Source organism: Gossypium hirsutum, chromosome A05 (genome assembly GCF_007990345.1).
Source record: "Gossypium hirsutum isolate 1008001.06 chromosome A05, Gossypium_hirsutum_v2.1, whole genome shotgun sequence".
Classification (NCBI taxonomy): domain Eukaryota; kingdom Viridiplantae; phylum Streptophyta; class Magnoliopsida; order Malvales; family Malvaceae; genus Gossypium; species Gossypium hirsutum.
Window position 1 is genome coordinate 105,804,315 of NC_053428.1, and position 25,402 is coordinate 105,829,716.

Consider the following 25,402-nt stretch of genomic DNA (forward strand, 5'->3'; position numbering starts at 1 on the left):
TGCATGCAATCCTAGAGATAGGACAACATAAATCTGCCAGATTAGAGTCAAATCTAATAAGGAAATCCATAGATCGAGTTAATGTGACTATAGGGGTTCTAATTAGAAATAAATTTCAATTAATCAACCTAGAGTCAGTTGTTTTTAGTCTCGAAAGGGATATTAACATAAATAAGAGATTTCTACAGAATAAGTCAAGTGAATAAATCGTCTAATTCAAAAGTAATAAGTGAAGTCTAGGTGGATTCTTTCTTCGGTATTGTCTTCTCAATCGGTTTTTCAAAAGTATTTCCTACCTTAATCTTTGTCGTAATCTTAGCTAATTAGATAATTAGTTTTAGGTAAACATTCTCTTAATTTTTAAGCTAGATAATAAAAAGATAGTAATTACTAGTACTTTTAGTCCTCGTGGATACAATATTTCCTGTCTTACCATAACTATACTACTGTTAGATAGGTGCGCTTGCCTTAAGTCGAATTTTTAGTTAGTTTCACGACCATCAAGTTTTTGGCGCCGTTGTTGGGGACTAAGATATTAGGAACACTTAATTTTTATTACTTTAGCTATTTTTATTTTTATTGCAATTTAATTTTGTTTTTATTTACTAAATTTTCTTTTCCTTACTTCTGACAGGTTTTTATAGTTTATGACTAGAAGAAACCAGTCAGGACCTCTACTTTTTGATAATGACACCGAGAGCACAACTCGAAGAAACCAAAGAGAAATAAGACGAAGTTTACAATACATAGAGGAAGAGCAAGAGGACAATATTCACACAACAATCGAGGAGATGACTGAAAATCAAAATAATCCGCTACCTCCTGTGGTTGCTACAAATCCAGTAAATCAGAATCCTGCTCCTCGTACTATGTATGATTATGCTAAACCTACTTTAACAGGAATTGAATCGAGTATAGTTAGACCTGTTGTCGCTGCAAATAATTTTGAACTGAAACCTAACACAATTCAGATGATACAACAGTTGTTTAGTTTGATGGTTTGCAGGATGAGGATCTAAACACTAATTTAGCAAACTTCCTGGAATTCTGCGACACTTTTAAGATCAATGATGTTTTTGACGATGCCATTCGCCTTCGGTTGTTTCCATTCTCATTGAAGAACAAAGCTAAACAGTGGTTAAACTCGTTACCACGAGGGTCAATCACAACTTGGGAACAAATGACCGAGAAGTTTTTACTAAAATATTTTTCGCAAGCTAAAACGGCTAAACTAAGGAATGATATTTCTTCTTTTGTGCAGATGGATTTAGAAACATTTTATGATGCATGAGAGAGATAAAAGGATCTATTGAGAAGGTGCCCTCACTATGGGTTACCTCTTTGGCTACAAGTTCAAACTTTCCACAATGGTTTGAATCCCTCAACTAGACAGATGATTGACGTAGCTGCTGGTGGGACTATTAATAATAAGACACCTAAAGAGGCTTATGAGTTTATAGAAGAGATGTCACTGAATAATTATCAGTGGCAAGTCATGAGGACAAAGCCAACAAAAGTAGCTGGCGTTTTTAACGTCAATTCGATTACTATGCTCTCTAACCAGGTAGAACTTTTGAATAGAAAAATTGATGGTTTATTTGGCTCTTTACACGTTCATCCAGTAATGCAGTGTAATGCAAGTGGAGGTGGAACGAGCAATTTAGACTATCCATCCTACGGCTTTAACATGGAGAATGAGCAAATGAACTATATGGGTAATAATCTTCGACCCCAAAATAATCCTTATAGTAACACTTACAATGCACGTTAGAGAAACCACCCAAATTTTTCACGGGGAGGCCAAGGAAATCAAAGACCACCACCCTCGCCAGGCTTCTAACAACAACCGTACCAGTCAAAGAAAAAGCTGAACCTTGAGGAGATGATGACAAAATTTATCTCAGTAGAGGAAACTCGTTTTTAGAATACCAAAATTGCACTTAAAAATCAGCAAGCATCAATTTAAGGACTTGAGAATCAAATAGGAAAGCTGGCTAAGATGATTTTAGAGAGACCACCAGGGAGCTTACCTAGCAATACTGAACCCAACCCAAAAGAGCATGTGAAAGCAGTTACATTAAGGAGTGGGAAGGTGCTAGTTGAATCTGAAAAGAAGCTGCAACTAGAACCTGATAGAAAGAAAGGTAAGGAGAAAAAACCCGAAAACAATGAAAAACCTGTGTTGAGGGAATATAAACCACCAATCTCGTACCCAACAAAGTTGAAGAAAGACCGCATGGATGCACAATTTGGTAAATTTCTCAAACTTTTTAAACAATTACATATTAATTTACCTTTTGTTGAAGCTGTCTCGTAGATGCCTACATATGCAAAATTTTTAATGGAGCTTCTAACAAATAAAAGAAAGTTTGAGGTTTTGTCTATAGTGGAACTCAACGAGGAATGCTCGACCATACTCCAAAATAAACTGCCAACCAAACTGAAGGATTCATGAAGTTTTACTATTCTTTGCTTAATTGGTAGTTTGAATGTTGAGAAGGCACTAGCTGATTTATACGCTAGCATTAATTTGATGCCACATAAAATGTTCAAACAACTTGGTCTTGGGGAACCTAAACCCACTAGGATGAGTATTCAACTAGCTGATAGATCTGTTAAATATCCTAGGGGTATTATAGAGGACGTACTTATAAAAGTAGATAAATTTATATTCCCCGTTGATTTTGTTGTGCTTGACATGAATGAGGATGTTGAGGTGCCTTTAATTTTAGGTCGTCTATTTTTAGCCACTGCTAGGGCTGTTATTGATGTAGGTGATGGTAAACTTGTGCTTAGAGTAGGTGACGAAGAGATTATTTTTAAAATCTATAATGCTATGAGATTTTCTAGGGAACAGGATGACTCATGTTATTTTATTGACTCTATCGATCATGCTACTCAAGACTCTTTATAGGAAATCGTACATAAGGACACGTTGGAACTATGTCTTGCCCAATGAGAGGAGGTAAATGATGACAATTTTGCGAGAGGTAGGATAAAAGATGAACTAAATTCCAATGAACCTTTATTGAGACAAAAGAGCTACGAGGGTATTGAGGTAAACAATAAATTAAAATTAAAACCCTCTGTTAAAGAATCACCTAAATTGGAATTAAAGCAATTACCAGATCACTTCACATTACCAGTAATTATTGCTTCAGATTTACAGCCAACCGAAAAAGACGAGTTACTCAAAATTTTAAAGAAGCATAAAAGAGCCATAGCCTGGAAGATTTCTGACATAAGTGGGATTAACCCTTCTTTTTGTACACATAAAATTTTAATGGAAGATGAATTCAAACCCTGTGTGCAAGCGCAAAGACGGTTGAATCCTAACATGAAAGACATTGTAAAAGCTGAGGTAATTAAACTTCTAGATGCTGAAATTATTTATCCTATCTCTCACAATTCCTGGGTGAGTCCTGTACAGGTTGTTCCTAAGAAAGGAGGCATGATTGTCATGGCCAATGAGAAGAACGAATTAATTCCAACACAAACAATCACGGATGGAGAGTCTGTATTGACTTTAGGAAATTGAATGATGCCATAAGAAAAGATCACTTTCCCTTACCATTCATTAATCAAATGTTGGAAAGTTTATCTGGACATATGTATTATTGCTTCCTAGATGGACTCTCTGGTTATTTACAAATCCCAATAACTCTCAAGGACCAAGAGAAAATGACATTTACATGTCCATACAGTATGTTTTCTTATCGACGAATGCCTTTTGGATTATGTAATGCTCCTACTACTTTTCAGCGATGCATGCTGGCTATTTTTGATGAACTTGTAGAAGACATTATGGAGGTATTCATGGATGACTTCTCGGTATTCGGTAACTGTTTCCATCTCTGCCTTAAAAATTTAAAACGAGTTTTAATTAGATTTGAGGAAACAAATATTGTACTGAATTGGGAAAAATGTCACTTCATGGTTCGTGAAGGGATTGTGTTAGGCCACAAAATTTCTAGCAAGGGAATGAAGGTGGATAAAGCAAAGGTTGAAACTATTGAGAAACTACCTCCCCCTAATTCAGTTAAGGCTATTCGTAATTTTTTAGGTCATGCCAGATTTTACAGACGATTTATTAAAGGCTTTTTTAAAATAGCCAAGCCTTTAATGAATTTGCTAGAGAAAGATGTACCTTTCAATTTCAGTCAGGATTACTTAGAAGCGTTCAATACTCTTAAGGATAAATTAATTAACACTCCAATTGTAGTTGCACCTGATTGGAATTTATCTTTTGAACTAATGTGTGATGCGAGTGATTTTGCAGTAGAAGCGGTTCTTGGACAACGAAAAGACAAACACTTTCAACCAATTTATTATGCTAGCAAAACACTGACAGCTGCACAAGAAAATTATACGACAACTGAGAAAAAAATTATTGGTTGTGGTTTTTGCATTCGATAAATTTAGACCATATTTAATATTATCTAAAGTTGTCGTTTACACTGACCACTCAGTTCTTCGATACCTCCTTAATAAAACAGATGCAAAACCTCGACTAATAAGATGGATTTTATTGTTGCAGGAATTTGATTTAGAAATTCAAGATAAGAAAGGAGCAGAAAATCTTGCAGCAGATCATCTATCCAGATTAGAAAACCCACATCTCAATGAACTGAATGAACATGAGATAAATGACTCATTCCCTGAAGAACAACTTTTTGCTATCTCTGACTCTGAGGAACCTTGGTTTGCAGACATTGCGAATTATTTAGCTGTTAACATTATACCAAAAAGGTTGACACATTAGTAAAAGAAGCGATTCTTTACTAATGTGAAAAACTTTTTTTGGGAAGAACCTTTTTTTTCCGTATATGTGCAGATCAAGTAATTCAAAGATGCGTTACAGAGACAGAAGCGATTAAAAAATTTTGGAGCATTGTCACTCAAGACCGACTGGGGAAATTACAGTGGAGTTAGGACTGCCCATAAAACACTTGAATTGGGTTTTTACTGGCCCACACTATTCAAAGACGCCTACAGGTATGTTGCTACTTGCGATAAATGCCAACGAACAGGTAATATCTCTAAACATGACGAAATGCCCCAGACGTACATGCTCTCATGTGAAATATTTGATGTATGGGGTATTGATTTCATGGGTCCATTCCCTAGCTCATTTGGGAATAAATACATATTAGTAACCGTTGATTATATGTCTAAATGGGTGGAAGCTCAAGCCTTACCTACTAATGATGCTAGAGTAGTGGTGAAGTTCCTTAAGAAACTTTTCTCTCAATTTAGAACACCTAGAGTAATCATCAGTGATACGGGCACTCATTTCTATAATACCTAATTTGATAAAACCCTTAAGAAATATGAAGTTTTCCACAGAACAGCTACCCCTTACCATCCTCAAACTAGTGGATAAGTTGAAGTCCAAACAGAGAACTTAAACGCATTCTAGAAAAGACTATAGAGATAAATAGGAAGGAGTGGGCAAAGAAATTAGATGATGCTTTATGGGCCTATAGAACCGCTTTTAAGACCCCATAGGAACATCCTACTACAGACTTGTTTATGGGAAGAGTTGCCATTTGCCGTTTGAACTAGAACATAAATCATTTTGGGCTATAAAGTTCCTAAACTTTGATCCTAAACTCGCAAGTGAAAAGAGATTGATGCAGCTGAATGAGCTAGAAAAATGGCGAGCTAATGCCTATGAGAACTCACGATTATACAAGGAAGCAACGAAGCGCCACCATGATGCTCATTTAAAGCAACACAAGCCATTTGAAGTTGGAGATCTTGTCCTATTATACAACTCGAGGCTTAAATTATTTCCTTGAAAGCTTAAATCACGATGGTCAGGTCCATACGTAGTCCAAACCATTTTTCCATACAGTACAGTCGAGGCAAGTCATCCAACTCAATGCACTTTCAAGGTAAATGGACATTGGCTTAAACTTTATAACGGTAAGGATTTCAAGGACAAGGGTGAGGAGCTATGGCTCCGCGAACCTGAATAAACATACCTACCAGGTATAGTCGAGCTTAGACTTTAAATAAGTGCTTCTCAGGGCAACTCGAGCACTAACCCCCTCAATAACTTAGTTTGTTTTTCCTTTTTTTTTTAGTTTGTTTTTCCTTTTTTTGTTTTATAATCTGACTACAGGTATTTTCGGAACACATGGCCTATCACAGGGGCGTGCTTTCGGCCGTGGGCCCCTCACGGGCAGGAGACACAGGCATGGCCATATCCGTACTAAAACAGGACAAACATTTTTCCAAGACAGGATGACACACGGGCTGCGATAACTAGCCACGTTGTACAACATGGCCGTATGAATCGCACGGCTAAAAGACACGGGCGTGCCCCAGACCGTGGTAAAACTGAACCTTAATTTCCAAAAAAAATTCAGTAGAGACACGGCCTACAATAAATCACCATAGCCGTGAGACGGCTGTGGGAGACACACGGCTTGTACCATGGGCATGCTTGAGGCCGTGTGAGAACTTGCCCAAAATTCGAAATGATAAACGAAGTCAGAATAGAACATGGGTATAGGCCACGACCGTGCTCAAGAGTCGTGCACAATCCTGACTAATTAACACGAGCGTGTTGGACTGGACATGGGCGTGGGAGAAACGATGGTAGCATCATATGGCCGTGCGATGTGGCCTTATGGGTCACATGGCGTAGACACACGGGCGTGTCCGAAGGCCGTGTGTGATACTGACTTGAAACATCAGACCATAAGTATAAGCCAAGAACACGGGCGTGGTAAAACTAACACGGGCATGGGAGAAGCGAACGATCGTGCACATGGCCGTGCGACGAGGCTGTGTGCACGACACGGCTAGGGGATAAGGGCGTGTCGAGGCAACCGTTTACGAACCTGACTACAATTTTACGAAAAACACGGGCTATAAACACACCACACGAGCGTATGCCACGGTCGTGTGTCCTAAAACGGTGCTTACACGACCGTGACCCCCATTTAACCCCAATCCTTAACCCTAATTTCCCTCATTTCCCTATTTAAACCCCCCTTTTAGTATTTATCTTCTTCCTCTCTTCCCCTTCTTCCCCCACCTTCCGACCACCAAAGCACCGCCGGTAGTCACCTCCCCCTTTACTTTCCCCTTCTCCCTCAACCCTATCATCTACCATCACGCACCACTCTGACGGCCGCACCTACCCCCGTTCACCACCATCAGTTACATCTCTTCCACTCATCCTTCATTTTTATTTATTTATTTTTATCATATTTTTTTATTAATACTACTTATTTCTTATGTTTATTTTTTTTATTACTTTACTTGCTTCACATCTAACTTTTTGTTAAATCTAAAACTGTTGGTCATTGACTTGGTTTGCTGAAATTCTTCTTTTGGTGATACTCTGCATAGCTATTCTATTTCTATTTTTTCTGAGTATTCTAGTAGTTTAAGTTCACTCTTCCTCTGTTCTTTCGTGGCCTTAATATCTTGTTTATTTCTTTCGTTACTATTTTTGTTATTGTTGGGTAGAGGCATATTGATTTGTCCAAGTGATTAAACCAAATCAAGTTAATGGACTGGCCTATTGTGTTGATTCATCAAATTTGATTTATTTATGCCCTTTATTACAGATACATAATGACGAACCAAAAGGCAAGAAATTCGCAGTTCCCGCCTCGAAAAAATAAAAAGGAATAACATCTTCCTTGGGTCGCACCACCGAAATACGACACCCATTCCTCTAATTCCCACCAAGGCCCCAAGAAGAACTATTTCAGATTCTACGTGCCTGACCTCTTGGTGTGGGGAGTTGCATTGATTGGGCCGCACTAGAGAAGGTCCACCTCGCTTATTCGGTACGAGCCCTCATCGCCACAACTCTATGGGATGGATTCTTTGATATCATCGAGCCAACATATTTGGAATTCAACTTGGAACTCGGCTCAACCTTCCAGTTAAAGAAAGTGATGGCAGAATACGACGACCCAGGAACAGTTCAATTCCGTCTTAGCGGTCTAGTACGACAGTTGAATATCCCCGAATTTGGAGCTGTATTGGGACTCTATACCGACGAGTTTATAGAGACCGACCATTTCCCCCACCTCCACTACCACATACATTGTGCACCTTCATCATGTTGGGTAAACCTCCAGCCTGCTACAGGCATTTATGATCCTAGCCGTTCAAAGGCATCGGCTTTAGCTCCAGCTCTGCGCTATCTGCATGTCCTTTTGGCATACATATTAACGGGAAGGCGAGAGAGCACTGGCTTCATCAACACACACGACGCATACTTCCTGTGGAGCACGAGCTAAAGGCATATTTTTGATCTTGCATACTTCGTCGCCCTTGCCTTCCGCCACCAGACAGAACGACACCAAAAAGGAGTCATCAGCATCGACCCATATGTGACTCGTCTAGCACGATATTTTGGGCTCCTGAATACAGTGGCGCAGTCTTCATCGCTCATTCTCATTGGCCAGATGTCCCCACAGGGCATCCAAAGTATGCTCCATATGCGAATGATTGAGCGTCGTCGTGGGTTTGACCCTCCTCAGTACCGACTTGCACGAGCTACTGATTAGGATGACGCTGAGGATATTTCTGATGATATCCTTGTATTTCAGGAGGACCCACCTTCACAGCCACCACCTTGTCACCGTCCAGTTCATGCGACTGCTTTATTATCTAAAGTTTCTGACCATCTTCATCATTTTGAGCAGTATTGCACTCAGCAATTCGATAGCATTGAGGCAACATTACAACAAATCTGCCAACATTTTCACATATCGCCTCCAGCACACCACCTCACGATCCAGCTGTCGACGAGGACTATTAAATCCATGTAATTTTTAAATTGCTTTTCTTTTTATTTTCTTTTTGTTTTGGCATTTCTTTTGCACTTTCATTATCATTTGCTTACAAGACTTTTATTACTATAATTTGAATTTTCTTTTATCTAGTTATTTTATTATTATTAACCATAACAACCCTATACATATAAATCCCTTAAATATTATTGATGGCATTGCAGTTTCAAAAGGTTCAGTTGATGGGTACTACTAAGGCATAAACAAACAATCATTCACGACTGCCATGTCCTGCTCGACCACGACCATAGCCACCATGACACCGACCACCACGATAACCTCTTCACTGGGTACTGGGATTGTGGAACCCAACCTCTACCACCATCTTCACCTCTATCTACATGTCACATACACATCACTTTCAATGCCTCTAAACCTATTTCCGCTCTTTCAAGGATTCCATCCAAATTCAGAAGTTTCAATTCTCTCCCTCTCTTTTGATATTATGCTTATATTGCTATTACCTATCTCTGTACATTGAGGACAATGTATATCTTAAGTGTGGGGAGGTTATTTATGTGATTATCAGAAAAACCCCTAAATTTTTTTTATCTTGTTCTCAAATAAGTTCCTCATATTACTATTAGAATGAATCTTGATTGACTTATGAATTTTTTTCATTAATATGTTTTGAATTAAATCATAGGTAACTGTGCATTGATTATTTAAACTTTAAGACACTAGAGAATCAAGCATGATAAGTTGACTTTTGAGAATTAAAATTTCTAGGTTGTTTCCCTGAATTGAGGTATGATCTTAAAATTTCGAATTTACAGGATTGATATCAAATACCCATAATTTTCGTGAGATTTTGAGCCTTTTAGAGCATATATCTTTCTTGCTCACTGATTTTATTAATTATGAATGTGTCAACATTGATTTGATATTCTAGAACTTGCTTCGATTATGCATGTCAAGACCACACTTTTAACTTGATATATGAAAATGATAAAGGCACTTAGGTTTTAATCCATTTACCTTATAAAAAGCCTACCCATATAATTGACCCCTAGTGAACCCTTTTGGGCCTTAACTATTACTTCCTGATTTTTCCCTTAATATTACCCACAACTTAACCCTTTTTGATTCGTTAAGAATTTCTCCCTTTTTATTGACTCTCTTTTTATCGAGATTTAATTAGTTACCTAATTATATTCGTTCATTCCAGTTGCTAAATTATTTCTTATTATGTATTCTCCATTAAAATATTTGTTCTTATTCTTAAAAAAAAACTGTATATTTATATTCATTTAGTTACATATTGTTCTAAAAGAGCTTGGATAAGTTAAATTTGTTATATTGAGAAAAGCTCACATCAATTGCTTTAGATAGTTCAAATTGTGGCACTTTCTTGTAATTCTGCACTTAGCTTTACTCTTCTAAGTTTGGTAATTTATTTAAATTAATCTAGATTCTAACCCTCTTTTTTAGCCTTTATCCACACCTTTAACCCATGCCCCATTACAAACTTGTTAAAGACCTTTTGATTTGTGTATCATTTCATTATAGTGGTGGATATTTGATTTTCATGCAAGTCTATGGTAATAACTTTTCATGTTTGACTATTGAATGCTTAATTATTGAACCCTAAACACCTTGAGTGATTTGAGTGAATCATTAGTGAGGATGTCAACCTTGTCAATTTGGAATTAAAGGTGATTACGTAGATAAAGGGGGATACCTATGATTTTATGATTGAAATGCTCAATTTGGATTGTTTGAAACTTTAATGTTCTTATAGTTAAGCTCTTAACGTATGATTACTTGTGGATTATTTCAAACATTATTAGTGAGAATTATAAGTTGAGAATAACCTATTTTATTTATAAGTTGAGGATTTTGCTTGAGGACAAGCAAATGCTTAAGTGTGGGGATATTTGATAAACCATAATATATACATATTTTTACCCCATGCTTGGCATATTTATGGAGGATATTTCCTTGGCTTCATTGAATTTGATGCTCTTAATCATTTAATTTCATGTTTTATACTCAGGAAAGCTTAGGATAGTAAAAAGAGCGAGAAACGGACCAAAAACGGACAAATTGGGCCTAAAACAGTGTTTCACACGGCCTAGGCACTTCCACATGGGTGATCCACATACCCGTGTGTGATACACGGGTAGACTACACGCTCGTGTGTCATGGCCGTGTCGACATTAATCCATGTCAGAATTACACACAACCTGAGCACCTTTACACGGGTGTGGCACACGACTGTGTCTCTGTCGAGCCTAAGTCTAGTTCTACTCGAAAAAGGGCAATTTTGAGGGTTTGGAAGCATTCTAAAGCCTATATAAACACCTTAGAAGAGGATTAAAAGAAGACACACAGAGGAGAAGGCATGGAAGTGCTCAAGATTAGCCATCGGAATTACCTCAGAGACAGGATCTACGTCAAGACTGAAGATTTCCATCCAATTTCCTAGAAGTTCTTTGGGTTTCTTTATGTTTTGTTGTTTTCCATACTTTGAGATGTTTTCCATTATTATCATGAACTAAACTCCCTAAATACCTAAGGGAGATGAAACCTAAGATGAATCTTATTACTTTTTGATTTATATGATAAATATTTGTTCTTATTTTTAATTGTAAGTTTTAATCCTTGCTTTAATATTCTAGGATATTAATTCAGGTTTTTGATGTGCTTATTCAGTGGAGGAAAAGTCCCTGTTTAAGAGTAGATCATTCATAATTAAGCGGAGTTGCATGCAATCCTAGAGATAGGACGACATAAATCTGTCGGATTAGAGTCAAATATAATAAGGAAATTTATAGATCAAGTTAATGCGACTATAGGGGTTTTAATTAGAAGGAAATTTCAATTAATCGACCTAGAGTCAGTTGTTTTTAATCTCGAATGGGATATTAACATAATTCAGAGATTTCTACGGAATAAGTCAAGTGAATAAATCGTCTAATTCAATGGTAATAAGTGAAGTCTAGGTGGATTCTTTCTTGGGTATTTTCTTCTCAATCAGTTTTTCAAAAGTATTTCCTAACTTAGTCTTTGTCATAATTTTAGCTAATTAGATAATTAGTTTTAGGTAAACATTCTCTTAATTTTTAGGCTAGATAATAAAAAGATAGTAATTACTAGTACTTTTAGTCCTCGTGGATACGATATTTCCGGTCTTACCATAACTATACTACTATTCGATAGGTGCGCTTGCCTTAAGTCGAATTTTTAGTTAGTTTCACGACCATCAAGACGTTTGGGGAATCCTTTTGTATAGTGTCAAGTACATGAATGAAAGAGAGAGTTCTTGTAGAATTTAACTACATTTGATAGTTCTTCAAGACTTCAACTCTTTTTATTTATTATTTATCTCTTATTACTTAATTGTTTTATTTTTAATTAGTGGTAATATAAAATTTTAATAGTTATCTCTTTAATTAATTTAAATTAATTACAAAAAAAATTATGAGGCAAATACAATGTTATTATTTTCACCATGGTAATTTTGGTTTGACCCACATTAACTTTGGTTTGACACATGAGAATTTATCATTAGTTTGAAAAAACATTCATCTACAAATACACCATCAAAACATAATCATTTATATTAATTTTATGAAGCCATCATCAAATCAAGAATCTCATTTTTAAGAAGGTTTGTGTAACACTCCTCATCTGTATTCACATTCAGAATAGGGTTATGAGGTATTACCGATCAATTCAAAATATATAGCATACATTTATCAAACATAAATTATTCATTCTCATAAATCATTCAATACAATCACATTGTCTCTTAATTGGACCTACGAGGCCTTAAACAAGCTTTAGAAGTGGTTCGGGACTAAACTGATGACATACGAAAATTTTGGAAAACTTAGAAAATTTTCAACTATACAGGCGTCACACATCCGTGTGAACAGGCACACGGTCTGGCTCCAGACTGTGTCTCAGGCCATGTGGAAACAGGGCATACATACTGACTTGGGTTACACGGCCAACCACACACCCGTGTGTCATACATACTGACTTGGGTTACACAGCCAACCACACACCCGTGTGTCTAACCCGTGTGCCCTTCGAAGTGGCCACACAAGCCTGTGTGCCAGGCCATGTGCTAGGCCGTGTCAATCCTGTAGGGTATATTGACTTATGTAACAGGGCCAAGTCACACGCTCGTGTGCTAGGCCGTATGCCATTTAAGAGGTATACTGACTTATACCACACGGCCGGTCACATGCCCATATGCGAGGCCGTGTGGAGCATACCGACTTCAATCTAATTTCAACACCAAGGACACACGGTCGTTAACCTAACCGTATGTCGTGCACGGCTGAGACAAATGCCCGTGTCTCTGCTTGTGTGGACAAAAATAGGCCATTTGTAAGGCCAATTTGCCACTCTTTCTCATGCACACCTAAACAACAAAAATTGTACCATTTCATTATACAATTAGGCAGCCAAAATATCAACCAAATATGTACAATTCATTCCATATCTATTTCAATCAAATTCAATACACAATTCAATGCCATTTACCCAATCAAATACTTATGAATTCAACTTTTAAAATCATACTTCGTCAAAGCATTTTTCAAGAATATATATATACCCACAAATCAGTTAACCATATGAACAACTATAGACCATAATCACATCACACCAAAACATACCAAAACATCTACATTTATAAGCCATTTCAATAGCTAAACACACAACATTATTAACATCATTTACAAGCCAACTCTCATGGCTATATTCACAACCCAAAATACCACAAGTAGCCTATACATGCCATATACCATATATACACAACTCAAAAGTACCGAATAGATGTCCGATAATGCGATGATGTTCCAGACGACTCCCGAATCTGAGTTAGCCTTGATTATCTATAAAACATTGGAAAATAACACAAAGTAAGCTTCATCTCTTAGTAAGCTCGTAAGTGAGTAATTCAATACATTGAATAAATGTACTTCAACCACTTACACCTAACAAAATCATAAACACATTACTACAAACCTTACTCATGTCTCAAAACATGATCAAATATCATTTCATCGAACTTCTCTATTTAATACACGAATACGTTTCGTACATGTATCTTCTCGTATTAACCTCTTTCTCAACCACATCATTCGTTTACCCGTTGAACCATTCAGAATAGAAGTCAGATACTCAAAGATCTCAATCGATAAGTACCTATACCATGACCCGAAGCCAAATCAAGGTAACTTATCCCGGAGTACCTATACCATGGCCCGCAAACAAATCAAGGTATTACTCATACCTGAAGTGCCAATATCATGGCCCGAAACCAACTCATCCGATATGCATGGGCCGAAGCCAAATCGATATATCATCTTATAACATGTCTCAAGTATCCCAATCTATTCTTAAGGTTCAACCGGGCTTTCACACCTTTCATTTCTATCGTCGAATGTATTCGTAGAGTCGTTTCCACAATTTAACATTATCAGAAAGCATGTAATTCCAGTTTATGCAATATCAAAGCATTTAACATAAATTTATAATAAAATTACCACATAAGAAATTACCTCGTGCTCAAAATTGACGAATCATATCAATTACTCGACAACCTTGTTTTTCCCCCGATCTAAATCCGAATTCTTTATTTCTCGATCTATATGTATTCAGAAATAACTCATTTAATCACTACTCATTCAATTTAGTCCAAAAATACAAATTTGGGCATCTTTATTCCCCCTAAACTTTCACATTTTCTCAATTTAGTTCTTATTTCACACATACACAAAATTCACATAATTTCTTTAAACCCAAGCTTATTCGAATTACTGTAGTGCCCCTAGCAGCCCATAACTTTCATTTATTTCACATTTCAACCTCTAAATTTACATATTTCACAATTTAATCCCTTTTTGACATTTTTGTCAAAAATCACTTTGCAAAACTAGTAAAATTATCATCAAGCTTTCATTTTTCAACATTAAACATCAAAGAAATCATAGATTCAACAATGGCAACTCTCAAAATCCTTAATAGTTTCAAAATCTAAGGTACGGGCTAGCTAGATTGAGCTGCAATGATTACAAAAACATAGATGATAATGAAGCCTAATTTTTATTTTTGTTTTATTAATATATCATTTCATAACTAAATACCAATTTTAACCTTAATGAACATTAATAATAACACCAAATCTCATGCCATTATCATCCATTAACTGTCAAATGGTTTAATATCATCATAAGGACCTTTGGTTTAATAAATCATAGCAATTAAATACCTTTAACAAATAAAATGCAACTTTTTCATTTCACGCGATTAAGTCCTTTTTCTCAAATTAACCATCCAAACAGTAAAATTAGCTAACAAAATTTTCACACATATCAAATAACATGCTGTGAATATCGAAAATAATATAAAATAGTTTTCAGACATTGGATTTATGGTTCTAATACCACTGTTCTGATTTAGCTAAAACCCGGCTGTTACAACTCTCCCCCCTTAGGGATTTTCGTCCCCGAAAATCTTACCAGTGAATAGGTTTGAGTATTGCTTTCTCATAGTATCCTCAGGTTCCCATGTAGCTTCTTCAACCCGTGTCGATGCCATAATATTTTCACTAAAGTGATTTTCTTATTTCTCAGCTCTTTGATCTCACGAGCTAAAATTTGAATCGGTTTTTCAACATATGACATATCAGACTGAATTTTAACCTCGATCGGAGAAATGACATGTGAAGGGTCAGATCGATATTGTCGAAGCATCGACACATGAAACACATTATGTATTTTCTCTAACTCAGACGGTAAAAATAGTCAATATGCCACTGGCCCAACTTACTCAGTAATCTCATATGGTCGGATGAATCGTGGACTCAATTTCCCTTTCCGACCAAATCGCAATATCTTTTTCCACGGTGACACTTTCAAAAACACTTTATCCCTGATATGAAACTCAATATCTTTCCGTTTCAAGTTTGCGTATGATTTATGTCGATTCGAAGCTTCTTTTAAACTATCGCGAATTACTTTCACTTTTTCGTCAGTCTCTCTGATCAGATCAACCTCATGAATCTTATTTTTGTTGAGCTCACTCTAGTACAATGGTTTTTGACATTTACGACTGTATAAAGCTTCGTACGGTGCCATCTTTAAACTAGATTAGAAGCTATTATTGTAAGCAAATTCAATCAGCGGTAGATATTTCTCCTAGTTACCTTCAAACTCAAGAATGCAACAACGCAACATATCCTCAAGTATCTGAATAACTCGCTCGGATTGACCATCCATTTGCGGGTGAAACGCAGTGCTAAAATTCAGCTTTGTACCTAAAGCTTCTTGCAATTTCTTCTAAAATCGTGATGTGAATCTTGGATCTCTATTCGAAATAATAGAGAGTGGCACTCCGTGCAATCGAACAATCTCTGAAATATACGACTCAGCCAATTTATGAAGTGAATAATCCGTACGTATAGGAATGAAATGAGACGATTTCATCAATCTGTCAACAACAATCCAGATTGTATCTTCCTTTTTCAGAGATAAGGGCAAACCCGATACGAAATCCATTGTTACTCTATCCTACTTCCACTCAGGAATCATAATATGCTGTAATAAACTTGACGGCACTTGATGCTCAGCTTTGACTTGCTGACAAATCAAACATTTCAAACAATTTCTGAGATATCTCGTTTCATGTCGTGCCACCAAGCTGTTTCAAATCGTTATACATTTTTGTGCTTCTTGGATGTACTAATAAACAACTACTGTGAGCTTTGTTTAGAGTCTTCTGAATGAGCTCAGAATTTCTTGTTACACATATTCTATCCCGAAACATTAAACAGTCATCAGGCCCTATTTAAAACTCTGATTCAAAAGTCGGCTCACCCTGAGCTCGTTTTACTTGCAATTCATTATCAAATTTTTGAGCCTCACAAATCTGCTGTAGAAATAATAGTCTCGCTTTCAACTCGGCTACCATCGGATCGTCGTCAGGCAAAGCTAATTGTGTATTCAAAACACGCAAAGCAAATAAGGACCTTCGGCTCAAAGCATCAGCAACTACATTAGCTTTTCTTGGATGATAATCAATCACTTATTCATAATCTTTTAGCAATTCTAACCATCTCCGCTGTCGTAAATTCAAATCTTTCTGACTCATCAGATATTTCAAGCTTTTTTGGTCGGTATAAATGTGGCATTTCTCACCAAAAAAGTAATGATGTCAAATTTTTAATGTGAACACTATCATGGGTAACTTTAGATCGTGCGTTGGATAATTCTTTTCGTGTGGCTTCAATTGTCTCGAGGCATAAGCTACAACTTTGCCTTCTTGCATCAAAACACAACCTAAGCCATTTAACGATGCATCACTAAAAACTACAAATTCTTTACCCAACTCAGGCTGAACTAATACGGGTGCCTCTGTCTATAATAGTTTCAACTGCTCAAAGCTCTGCTGACACTTCTTTGACCACTCAAATTTAACATCATTTTGAAGCAATCGTGTAATCAGAGTTACAATCATCGAAAAGCCTTTTACAAATATTCTATAATAGCCAGTTAGTCCCAAAAAACTACGGGCTTCAGATACATTTCTTAGAGGCTTCCAATCTATAATCGGAGAAATTTGACTCGGGTCAACTCGGATACACTTAGCTGAAATTATATGTCCTACAAAACCAACCTCTCGTGACCAAAACTCACATTTGCTGAAATTTGCAAACAAGTGCTTATTTCTCAAAGTTTGTAACACGATTCTCAAATGCTCGGCGTGCTCAAATTCATCACGAAAGTAAATCAAAATGTCATCAATAAACACAACTACGAATCGGTCTAAGTACGGCCTAAAAATTTGGTTCATCAAGTTCATAAAAACAACAGGTACATTTGTTAGTCCGAAAGGCATAACCAGAAATTTATAGTGTCCATACCTTGTTCTAAATGCAGTCTTTGGCACATTTGAGTCTTTAACTCACAACTAGTAATAACCAGATCTTAAATCAATTTTCGAAAACACTGTTTCCCCTTTTAACTGATCAAACAAATCATCTATTTGTGGCAAAGGGTATTTATTCTTGATCGTCACTTTGTTGAGCTGTCGGTAGTCTATACACATTCTCATCGTGACATCTTTCTTTTTCCCAAATAACACCGATGCACCCCAGGGAGAGAAACTCGGTATAACAAAACCTCTATCTGTCAACTCTTGAAACTGAGCTTTTAATTCTTTTAACTCTGTCGGAGCCATTCTATATGAAGCTATCGATATCGGTGTTGTTCCCGGTACTAATTCAATACCAAACTCAACATCTCTAATAGGTGGTAAACCCGATAACTCTTCGAAAAATACATCTTGGTACTCGCATACAACTGGTACTAATTCAATTTTTGCTTCTGTCACTTTTGTATCAAGTACGTAAGTAAGATAAGTTTTACACCCCTTTCTCACAAATCTCCAAGCTAACATAGATGAGATCACAACTGGCAAACTGTTCAGATCATCAGATTCAATTCTAATAGTCTCATTATTTTGACATTTCAGTTTAATTTTATTTCGTCTATAATTCACTGTAGCATCATGCATCGTTAGCCAATCCATACCCAAAATCATATCAAATTGATCGAATGGTTACAACATCAGAATAGCTAGAAAACAGAAATCCCAATTCATTAACGGACAATTCTTACAGACTTTGTCAACCAAAACACATTTTCCTAAAGGGTTCGATACTCTAATCACAAATTCAGTAGACTCTACAGGCAAAGTCTTACTAGATACTAAATTCATACATATATAAGAATTAGTTGATCCTGGATCTATCAATACAATCACATTAATATCTTAGAGAGTGAAAATACCGATAATAACATCTGGAGATGATGCTTCCTCCCGTGCACGGATAGCATAAGCTCGGGCAGGTACTCGTGCCTCAGATCTCACAACAGAATCCTTTGTCGCCCTTCTACTGCCACTTACTTTTCCAGCAACTCTAGGTGGTTTACCTCTAATCGACTTGTTACTTGATCTCACATTCTGAACTTAGGGCAATCTCGGATGACGTGATCTAGTGAACCGCATTTGTAACAAGCTTTATTACTTTTATTCTAGCATTCTCTGAAATGTCATCTCCCACATTGCTGACATTCGGGTTTGTTGTCCCTTACACTACCAACACTCGATACTGATGTAACTTGAGCTTTAGAACTTGAATATTGTTTTTTACAATCTCTAATCGAATATTCGTTTGAAGCATTTGGGTGAGCGTACGAATCTCTAATTTTCTTTGATAAAGATTGATATGTCTTACTTATCGATCTTTTTCTCGAGTCTTTAGCTTCTAAATCCGCTTTTCTCTTTTCTTTGCTAAGATTTCAACCAAAACAAAAAATTCTTTCAACTCCAGAATCCCGACTAGTAGTTTTATATCTTCGTTCAATCCATCTACAAATTGCTTGCACATGATTGCTTCAGTGGAAACATATTCCCGAACATACTTGCTCAACCGTACAAATTCTCTTTCATACTCTGTCACAGTCATTCGGGCTTGTTTCAACTCTAGAAACTCTTTATGCTTTTGATCGAGAAATCTTTGACTGGTATATTTCTTTTGAAATTCAGATTGAAAGAACTCCCAAGTAACCCGTTTTATCGGAACCACAGATATCAACGTGTTCCACTATTGATACGCGACGTCTTTCAGCAAAGATACAACACATTTAATGCATTCTTCAGGAGTATAAGATAATTTATCGAATGCCCGAATCATATTTTTAAGCCAGAACTCAGCTCTCTTAGCATCATCATTATCAATAATAGCCCGAAACTCTTCAGCCCCATGTTTACGAATCTTATTTACTGGAGGCTTGTTCAACCGTATCGGATCTATAACTTCATGAACAACAGGGATTTGTTTGAGGAAAAGGTGGAGGTAGAGGGTGTTGAGTAGCCGAATTTGTAACACCCCAAACCCGGCCTAGACGTTATGACCGGATCCGGTGCGCCACATCGATGCGTTCAAAACGTTCTGTTTTACTTAGTTTAGAAAACTTAGTTGGTGTTTGTAAAGAAACTTTTAAAATTAGGTTAAAGTGAATGGAGGCTGTGCACCAGGTAGGAAGCCGAAAAAGAGGAGGTGAGTCCGTCGGACTGCTTAAGTACCAAGCTCCCTTCGGATCCAATCCTAGACATGCACACCACCATTGCCACACCTTAACGACTCGTATAATTTTGAGAAAACCATCTAGTTATGTCTATCTTAAGAAAATGATTAAGTTTGAAAACGTTTGCTTAGCGGAAGTCTTACTTGTAATCGTGTTATTTTGAAATCCCTTAATGTTTTTGAAAACGCGTCCTAAAGCTAATCCATTTTCCTTAGTTATCATAGTTTTCTTCATCATAGTAAAATAAAATAATAAAAGTAAAACAAAACCATAAAAATAATTAAAAGGCCTTATTACACTTAAAACCCAAAACCATAAATGAAATTAAAAAGACGTCCAGTTCACCAGAAAGAAACCAGGTTTGTAGAAACATGTGGCCAATCCAAATCCCTCACAGCTCCAAGCCCACTATGGTTGAGGATTACCTGCGAGGATGAAAATAAGGGGTGAGTTTTGGAAAACTCAATGTGTAATTCAACCCAACCATAGCCTAAATCAGTTCAAACCATAGAGACAGAATAAGTTGGCCTCAGCCCAGAACAGATATCAGAATAAAGCCCATAGGCCCAGAACAGATCAGAACAGATATACCATGCTTATGCAGAAAACCCAACCATATCCAACCACATACACCCCCATACCATCCTTTCACCATGTGGGGAGACTACTCGACCCACCCAACCGCTACACGCCACAGAAATATGCAGCATGGCTGCCAGGTACAGAAAATGTGACAGAGTCACCAGATACAGATATTTTGTGGCAGTGCCACCAGAACAGATATACGTGGCAGGGCCACCAGAACAGATAATTTGTGGCATAGCCACCAGGACGCTTCCTCCATAATATAACCCATGTCCCCATGCAACAGATATACATTCATGGCATACATCATACAGATTTAATTCATCATGCTTTTCAGACAAAATTAACCCTAGGGGTATTAAGCCCATTAACCCAGTTTTGGCCCATTAAGCCCAAAATATCAAATCGCACGAAATCGCGCGTACTGTAGTTTTGTCACTTCCGATTACCAGTAATAATTACCCATACGTCTTACGAGCATCCGCACACTAGCAAGCGCCCAAAATACCAGTTTTTCGGCATTTCGACTTTTTGGCTTTTGCCGATCTAGCCTATGAAAGGGTGTCAGTTACACACCTGTTTTCGGGATTTCCTCGTCGAGATCTACACCCGAACTGCCTACAATTGAATCACTTACTATTACTCCAAATATCAAAAATACAATTGAGTATCTAGTCCCTTACCACATTCGGCCAAACATACCAAAAACCCTTATTGCTCTTACCTTACTACCGAAAGATGGTTAACTCCAAAGAACCGATCGTTCCACCTGTCCAAGCCCTTGATCAACCGCCTCTAAATCACGCTATTACCAAAACAAAATAGTTATTACGACCCCTCAGGGTCACAAGTCCAAATCGACAACCTCCCTAACTTTTAGGGATTTCGGCTTTTCCTAACATATGTAAGAAGACTAAGTTTTAGAGAAGACTTACCACCGATTCCTTAGTGATTGATTCCAATGAGTTTCCCACTCGATCCCGATGTAGATCTAAGCCCTCAGATGATAACCAAAGTCGATCTTTCAGTGACTTCAGTATTCGGCCAAATCCCTTTTAATGGGGGGTTTTTCGGCTTTTAAAATAGTGAAGAAGAGACGAGGGTTTTTTCTTTGTAGTGACTTTGTCGATAGAGTTTTGGGGTTCAGAAAGGGTTGATCACAAAGGATGAAGAAAGACGAAAAAGAAATCAATGGTTTTGCTAAGAGAATTCGGCACAGACAAGATGAACCTTCGGGTTTTCGGCTTTTGTGATGTTCAGCCTATAAGGCTAAAAATAAAAATAAAAAGATTAAGGATGTGATGAAGAGTAAAGTGGTAGAAGGGTTCGGCTATGGAGAAGGAAGAGGAGAAGGTAGATGGAGAAAAAGAAAATAAAGAAAAGATGAGAAGAAAAGATGATCAGAATTTCGGTACAACACACCCCAAATGCCGAAATTCCCACTACTACAATACCTAGCCGAATTTCCCATGCTAGAGTCCCTTGGCCGGCCACGTCTTGCTCCTTGATCAGCTCTTAGATTTCCTCCCTTATCTTTATCCTTATCCAATCCCCTTACTTTTTTAAACTCTTTCTGACAGACTTTTATTTCAGTTCCACTACTTCCCTTTCCTGTACATAAAAATTAATCTCTTGTTTTGCTGTTACTGTGACTTGAACCTCAGTTCTCCTTGATCATCCACACGCCACCTCTAAGCTCCTTAGTGGCGTCACTTAGCCAACTCACCACAGGCTTCCTTGTGATCCATTTTTCACAAATAATTCCTAAAAGCCCAATTTATCAGAACCTCTTTCTCTTAAAGAATTAAAATTAATTAAAACTACCGGGTTTTATCCTAAGCTTGGGCCTTCTCAGAGCCCACTATCATAATTAATCCTACACATATCAAACAGAACATAGAATTTTAAATTTTACAGAATTTTACAGAATTCCCGAAAATTTGGGGCGTTACAACTCTACCCTCCTTAAAGAAATTTCGTCCTCGAAATTTACCTGATCCGAACAGATGAGGGTATTGTTGTTGCATTGCCTCTTCTGTCTCCCAAGTAGCTTCTTCTCTGCCATGGTTACGCCAAAGCACTTTCACTAATGGTACAGATTTCCTCCTCAGAACCTTACGTCTCGGTCCAATATTTGTACCGGCTCCTTCTCAAAGGTCAAATCAGCTCGCACCTCAATTTCTGCAACCGGCACGACATGAGTAGGGTCAGAACGATAGCTCCTTAACATGGAGACGTGAAAGACATCGTGAATCCTGTCTAACTCTGAAGGCAATTCCAACTGATAAGCCACTGGGCCTACTCGCTTCAAAACCCGATAACACCCAATGAACCGCGGACTCAACTTGCCCTTCTTGCCAAACCTTAGTATCTTCTTCCAAGGTGAAACCTTCAAGAAGACCATATCGCCCACTGAGTATTCAATCTCCTTACGCTTCAGATCTGCATACGACTTTTGCCTATCAGACGCTTCCTTTAACCGATCTCTAATCAACTTGACCTTATCCTCAGTATCTGCCACCAACTCAGGTCCAAGAACTTGTCGCTCCTCCAGTTCAGTCCAACAACTAGGTGTTCGACACCTTCGCCCATACAGTGCTTCATAAGGTGCCATTCGAATACTCGACTGATAACTATTGTTGTATGCAAATTCTGCCAAAGGCAAGTAATCCTCCCAACTACCTCAGAAATCAATAACACATCCCCTCAACATGTCTTCCAGAATCTGAGTAACTCTTTCCGACTGACCATCAGTTTGGGGATGGAAAGCCGTACTAAAGTTCAATCGCGTGCCCAACGCCTCATGCAATTTTTCCCAAAACTGAGATGTGAATCTAGGATCCCGATCAGAGATAATCGAAACCGGAACTCCATACAGTCGCACAATCTCCGTCACATACAACTTGGCTAACTTCTGAAGAGAAAAGTCTGTGCGAACAGGTATAAAATGAGCCGACTTGGTCAACCTGTCCACAATCACCCATATCGAGTCTTTCTTCGATGGTGAAAAGGGTAGCCCACTCACAAAGTCCATGGTTACCCTCTCCCACTTCCAAAGTGGTATTTTTACTGGCTGCAATAATCCAGAAGGTAACTGATGCTCAGCTTTCACCTGCGGGCATGTCAGACATTTCCCCACAAATTCAGTTACCTCCCGCTTAAGTCCAGGCCACCAATACAGTTCTCGCAAGTCATGGTACAACTTATTCCCTCCAGGATGCATGGCACAAAGTCCCCCATGAGCTTCCTTCAAAATTGACTGTCTCAAGTCAGAGTCCTTCGGAACATAAATTCTACCTCGAAAACACAGAACCCCTTCATCATTTATCCCAAACTCAGAAGTTTCCCCTTCCTTAACTTGTTGACAACGAGCGACCAAAGACTCATCCTTCAACTGTTTCTCTTTAATCTAATCCACCCAGGTTGGCCTTACTTGCAATTCAGCCAACAGACTTCCATCGTCAAACAGACTTAGACGAGCAAACATTGCTCTCAAATCAGATACAGCTCTACGACTTAGAGCATCGGCTACCACATTAGCCTTTCCTGGGTGATATTCGATTGAACAATCATAATCCTTAAGCAACTCGATCCATCTCCTTTGCCTAAGGTTCAGTTCCTTCTGAGTCAGCAAATACTTGAGACTCTTATGATCTGTGTATATAATACACCTTTCTCCATACAAGTAATGTCTCCAGATTTTAAGCGCAAAGATCACTGCTGCTAACTCCAAATCATGGGTAGGATAGTTCCCTTCGTGAGGCTTAAGTTGTCGAGACGCATAAGCAACCACCTTACCCTCTTGCATCAACACACAACCCAGACCTACGTGTGACGCATCACTGTACACAGTAAAATCTTTCCCAGACTCTGGTTGAATTAACACAGGTGCTTCAGTCAGAACTTTCTTCAACCTCTCAAAAGCTTCTTGCTGCTTCTCCGTCCATACAAACGGTACTCCTTTCCTTATGAGTTTTGTGAGAGGTGCTGCCATCACAGAAAAACCTTCCACAAACTTTCTGTAATAACCTGCCAACCCTAGGAAACTTTGAATTTCTGAAACCGACCTAGGTGGCTTCCATTCCAAAATTGCTTCAATCTTTCGAGGATCCACTCTAATCCCCTCTGCAGAGACCACATGCCCCTAAAAGGTTACCTCCCTCAACCAGAACTCACACTTGCTGAACTTCGCATAAAGTTCCTTCTCCCTTAACCCTTGCAACACAGTGCGGATATGCTCATCATGTTTTGCTTCGGTCTCAGAATATACCAGAATATCGTCAATAAAGACGACCACGAACCGATCCAGAAATGGTTGGAACACACGATTCATCAGATCCATAAACGCTGCAGGAGTGTTTGTTAGTCCAAATGGCATAACCAGAAACTCATAATGACCATAACGAGTCCTGAATGCTGTCTTATGAATATCTGCCTCCTTGACCCTTAACTGATGATATCCAGATCGAAGATCGATCTTGGAAAATACAGTAGCTCCTTTAAGCTGATCGAACAGATCGTCAATCCTTGGAAGAGGGTACTTATTCTTAATCGTTAGTTTATTCAACTGGCGATAATCAATGCACATGCGCATCGTCCCATCCTTCTTCTTCACGAATAGCACCGGTGCTCCCCATGGAGACACACTTGGCCTAATAAAGCCCCTATCCAACAATTCTTGAATTTGCGCCTTTAACTCCACTAACTCCTTCGGTGCCATCCTATATGGTGCAATGGACACTGGTGCTGTCCCAGGCAACAGGTCGATTCTAAATTCGACTTCCCGATCTGGAGGCAATCCCGGAAGCTCCTCCGGAAAGACATCTTGAAACTCTTTTACAGTTCTAACCTTATCCACTGTCAACCCTTCTACATCTGTTT

The 25,402-nt window shown here is 38.0% G+C and overlaps 1 non-coding gene across 1 annotated transcript; it reads right to left on the reverse strand.

The window, feature by feature from the left end:
* Window positions 1–1,228: 1,228 nt before the first annotated feature.
* Window positions 1,229–1,335, reverse strand: LOC121229729 (small nucleolar RNA R71). Its single transcript, XR_005927684.1, has one exon. It is a non-coding gene; the product is annotated as a small nucleolar RNA R71 (small nucleolar RNA).
* Between the last annotated feature and the right edge of the window lie 24,067 nt (window positions 1,336–25,402).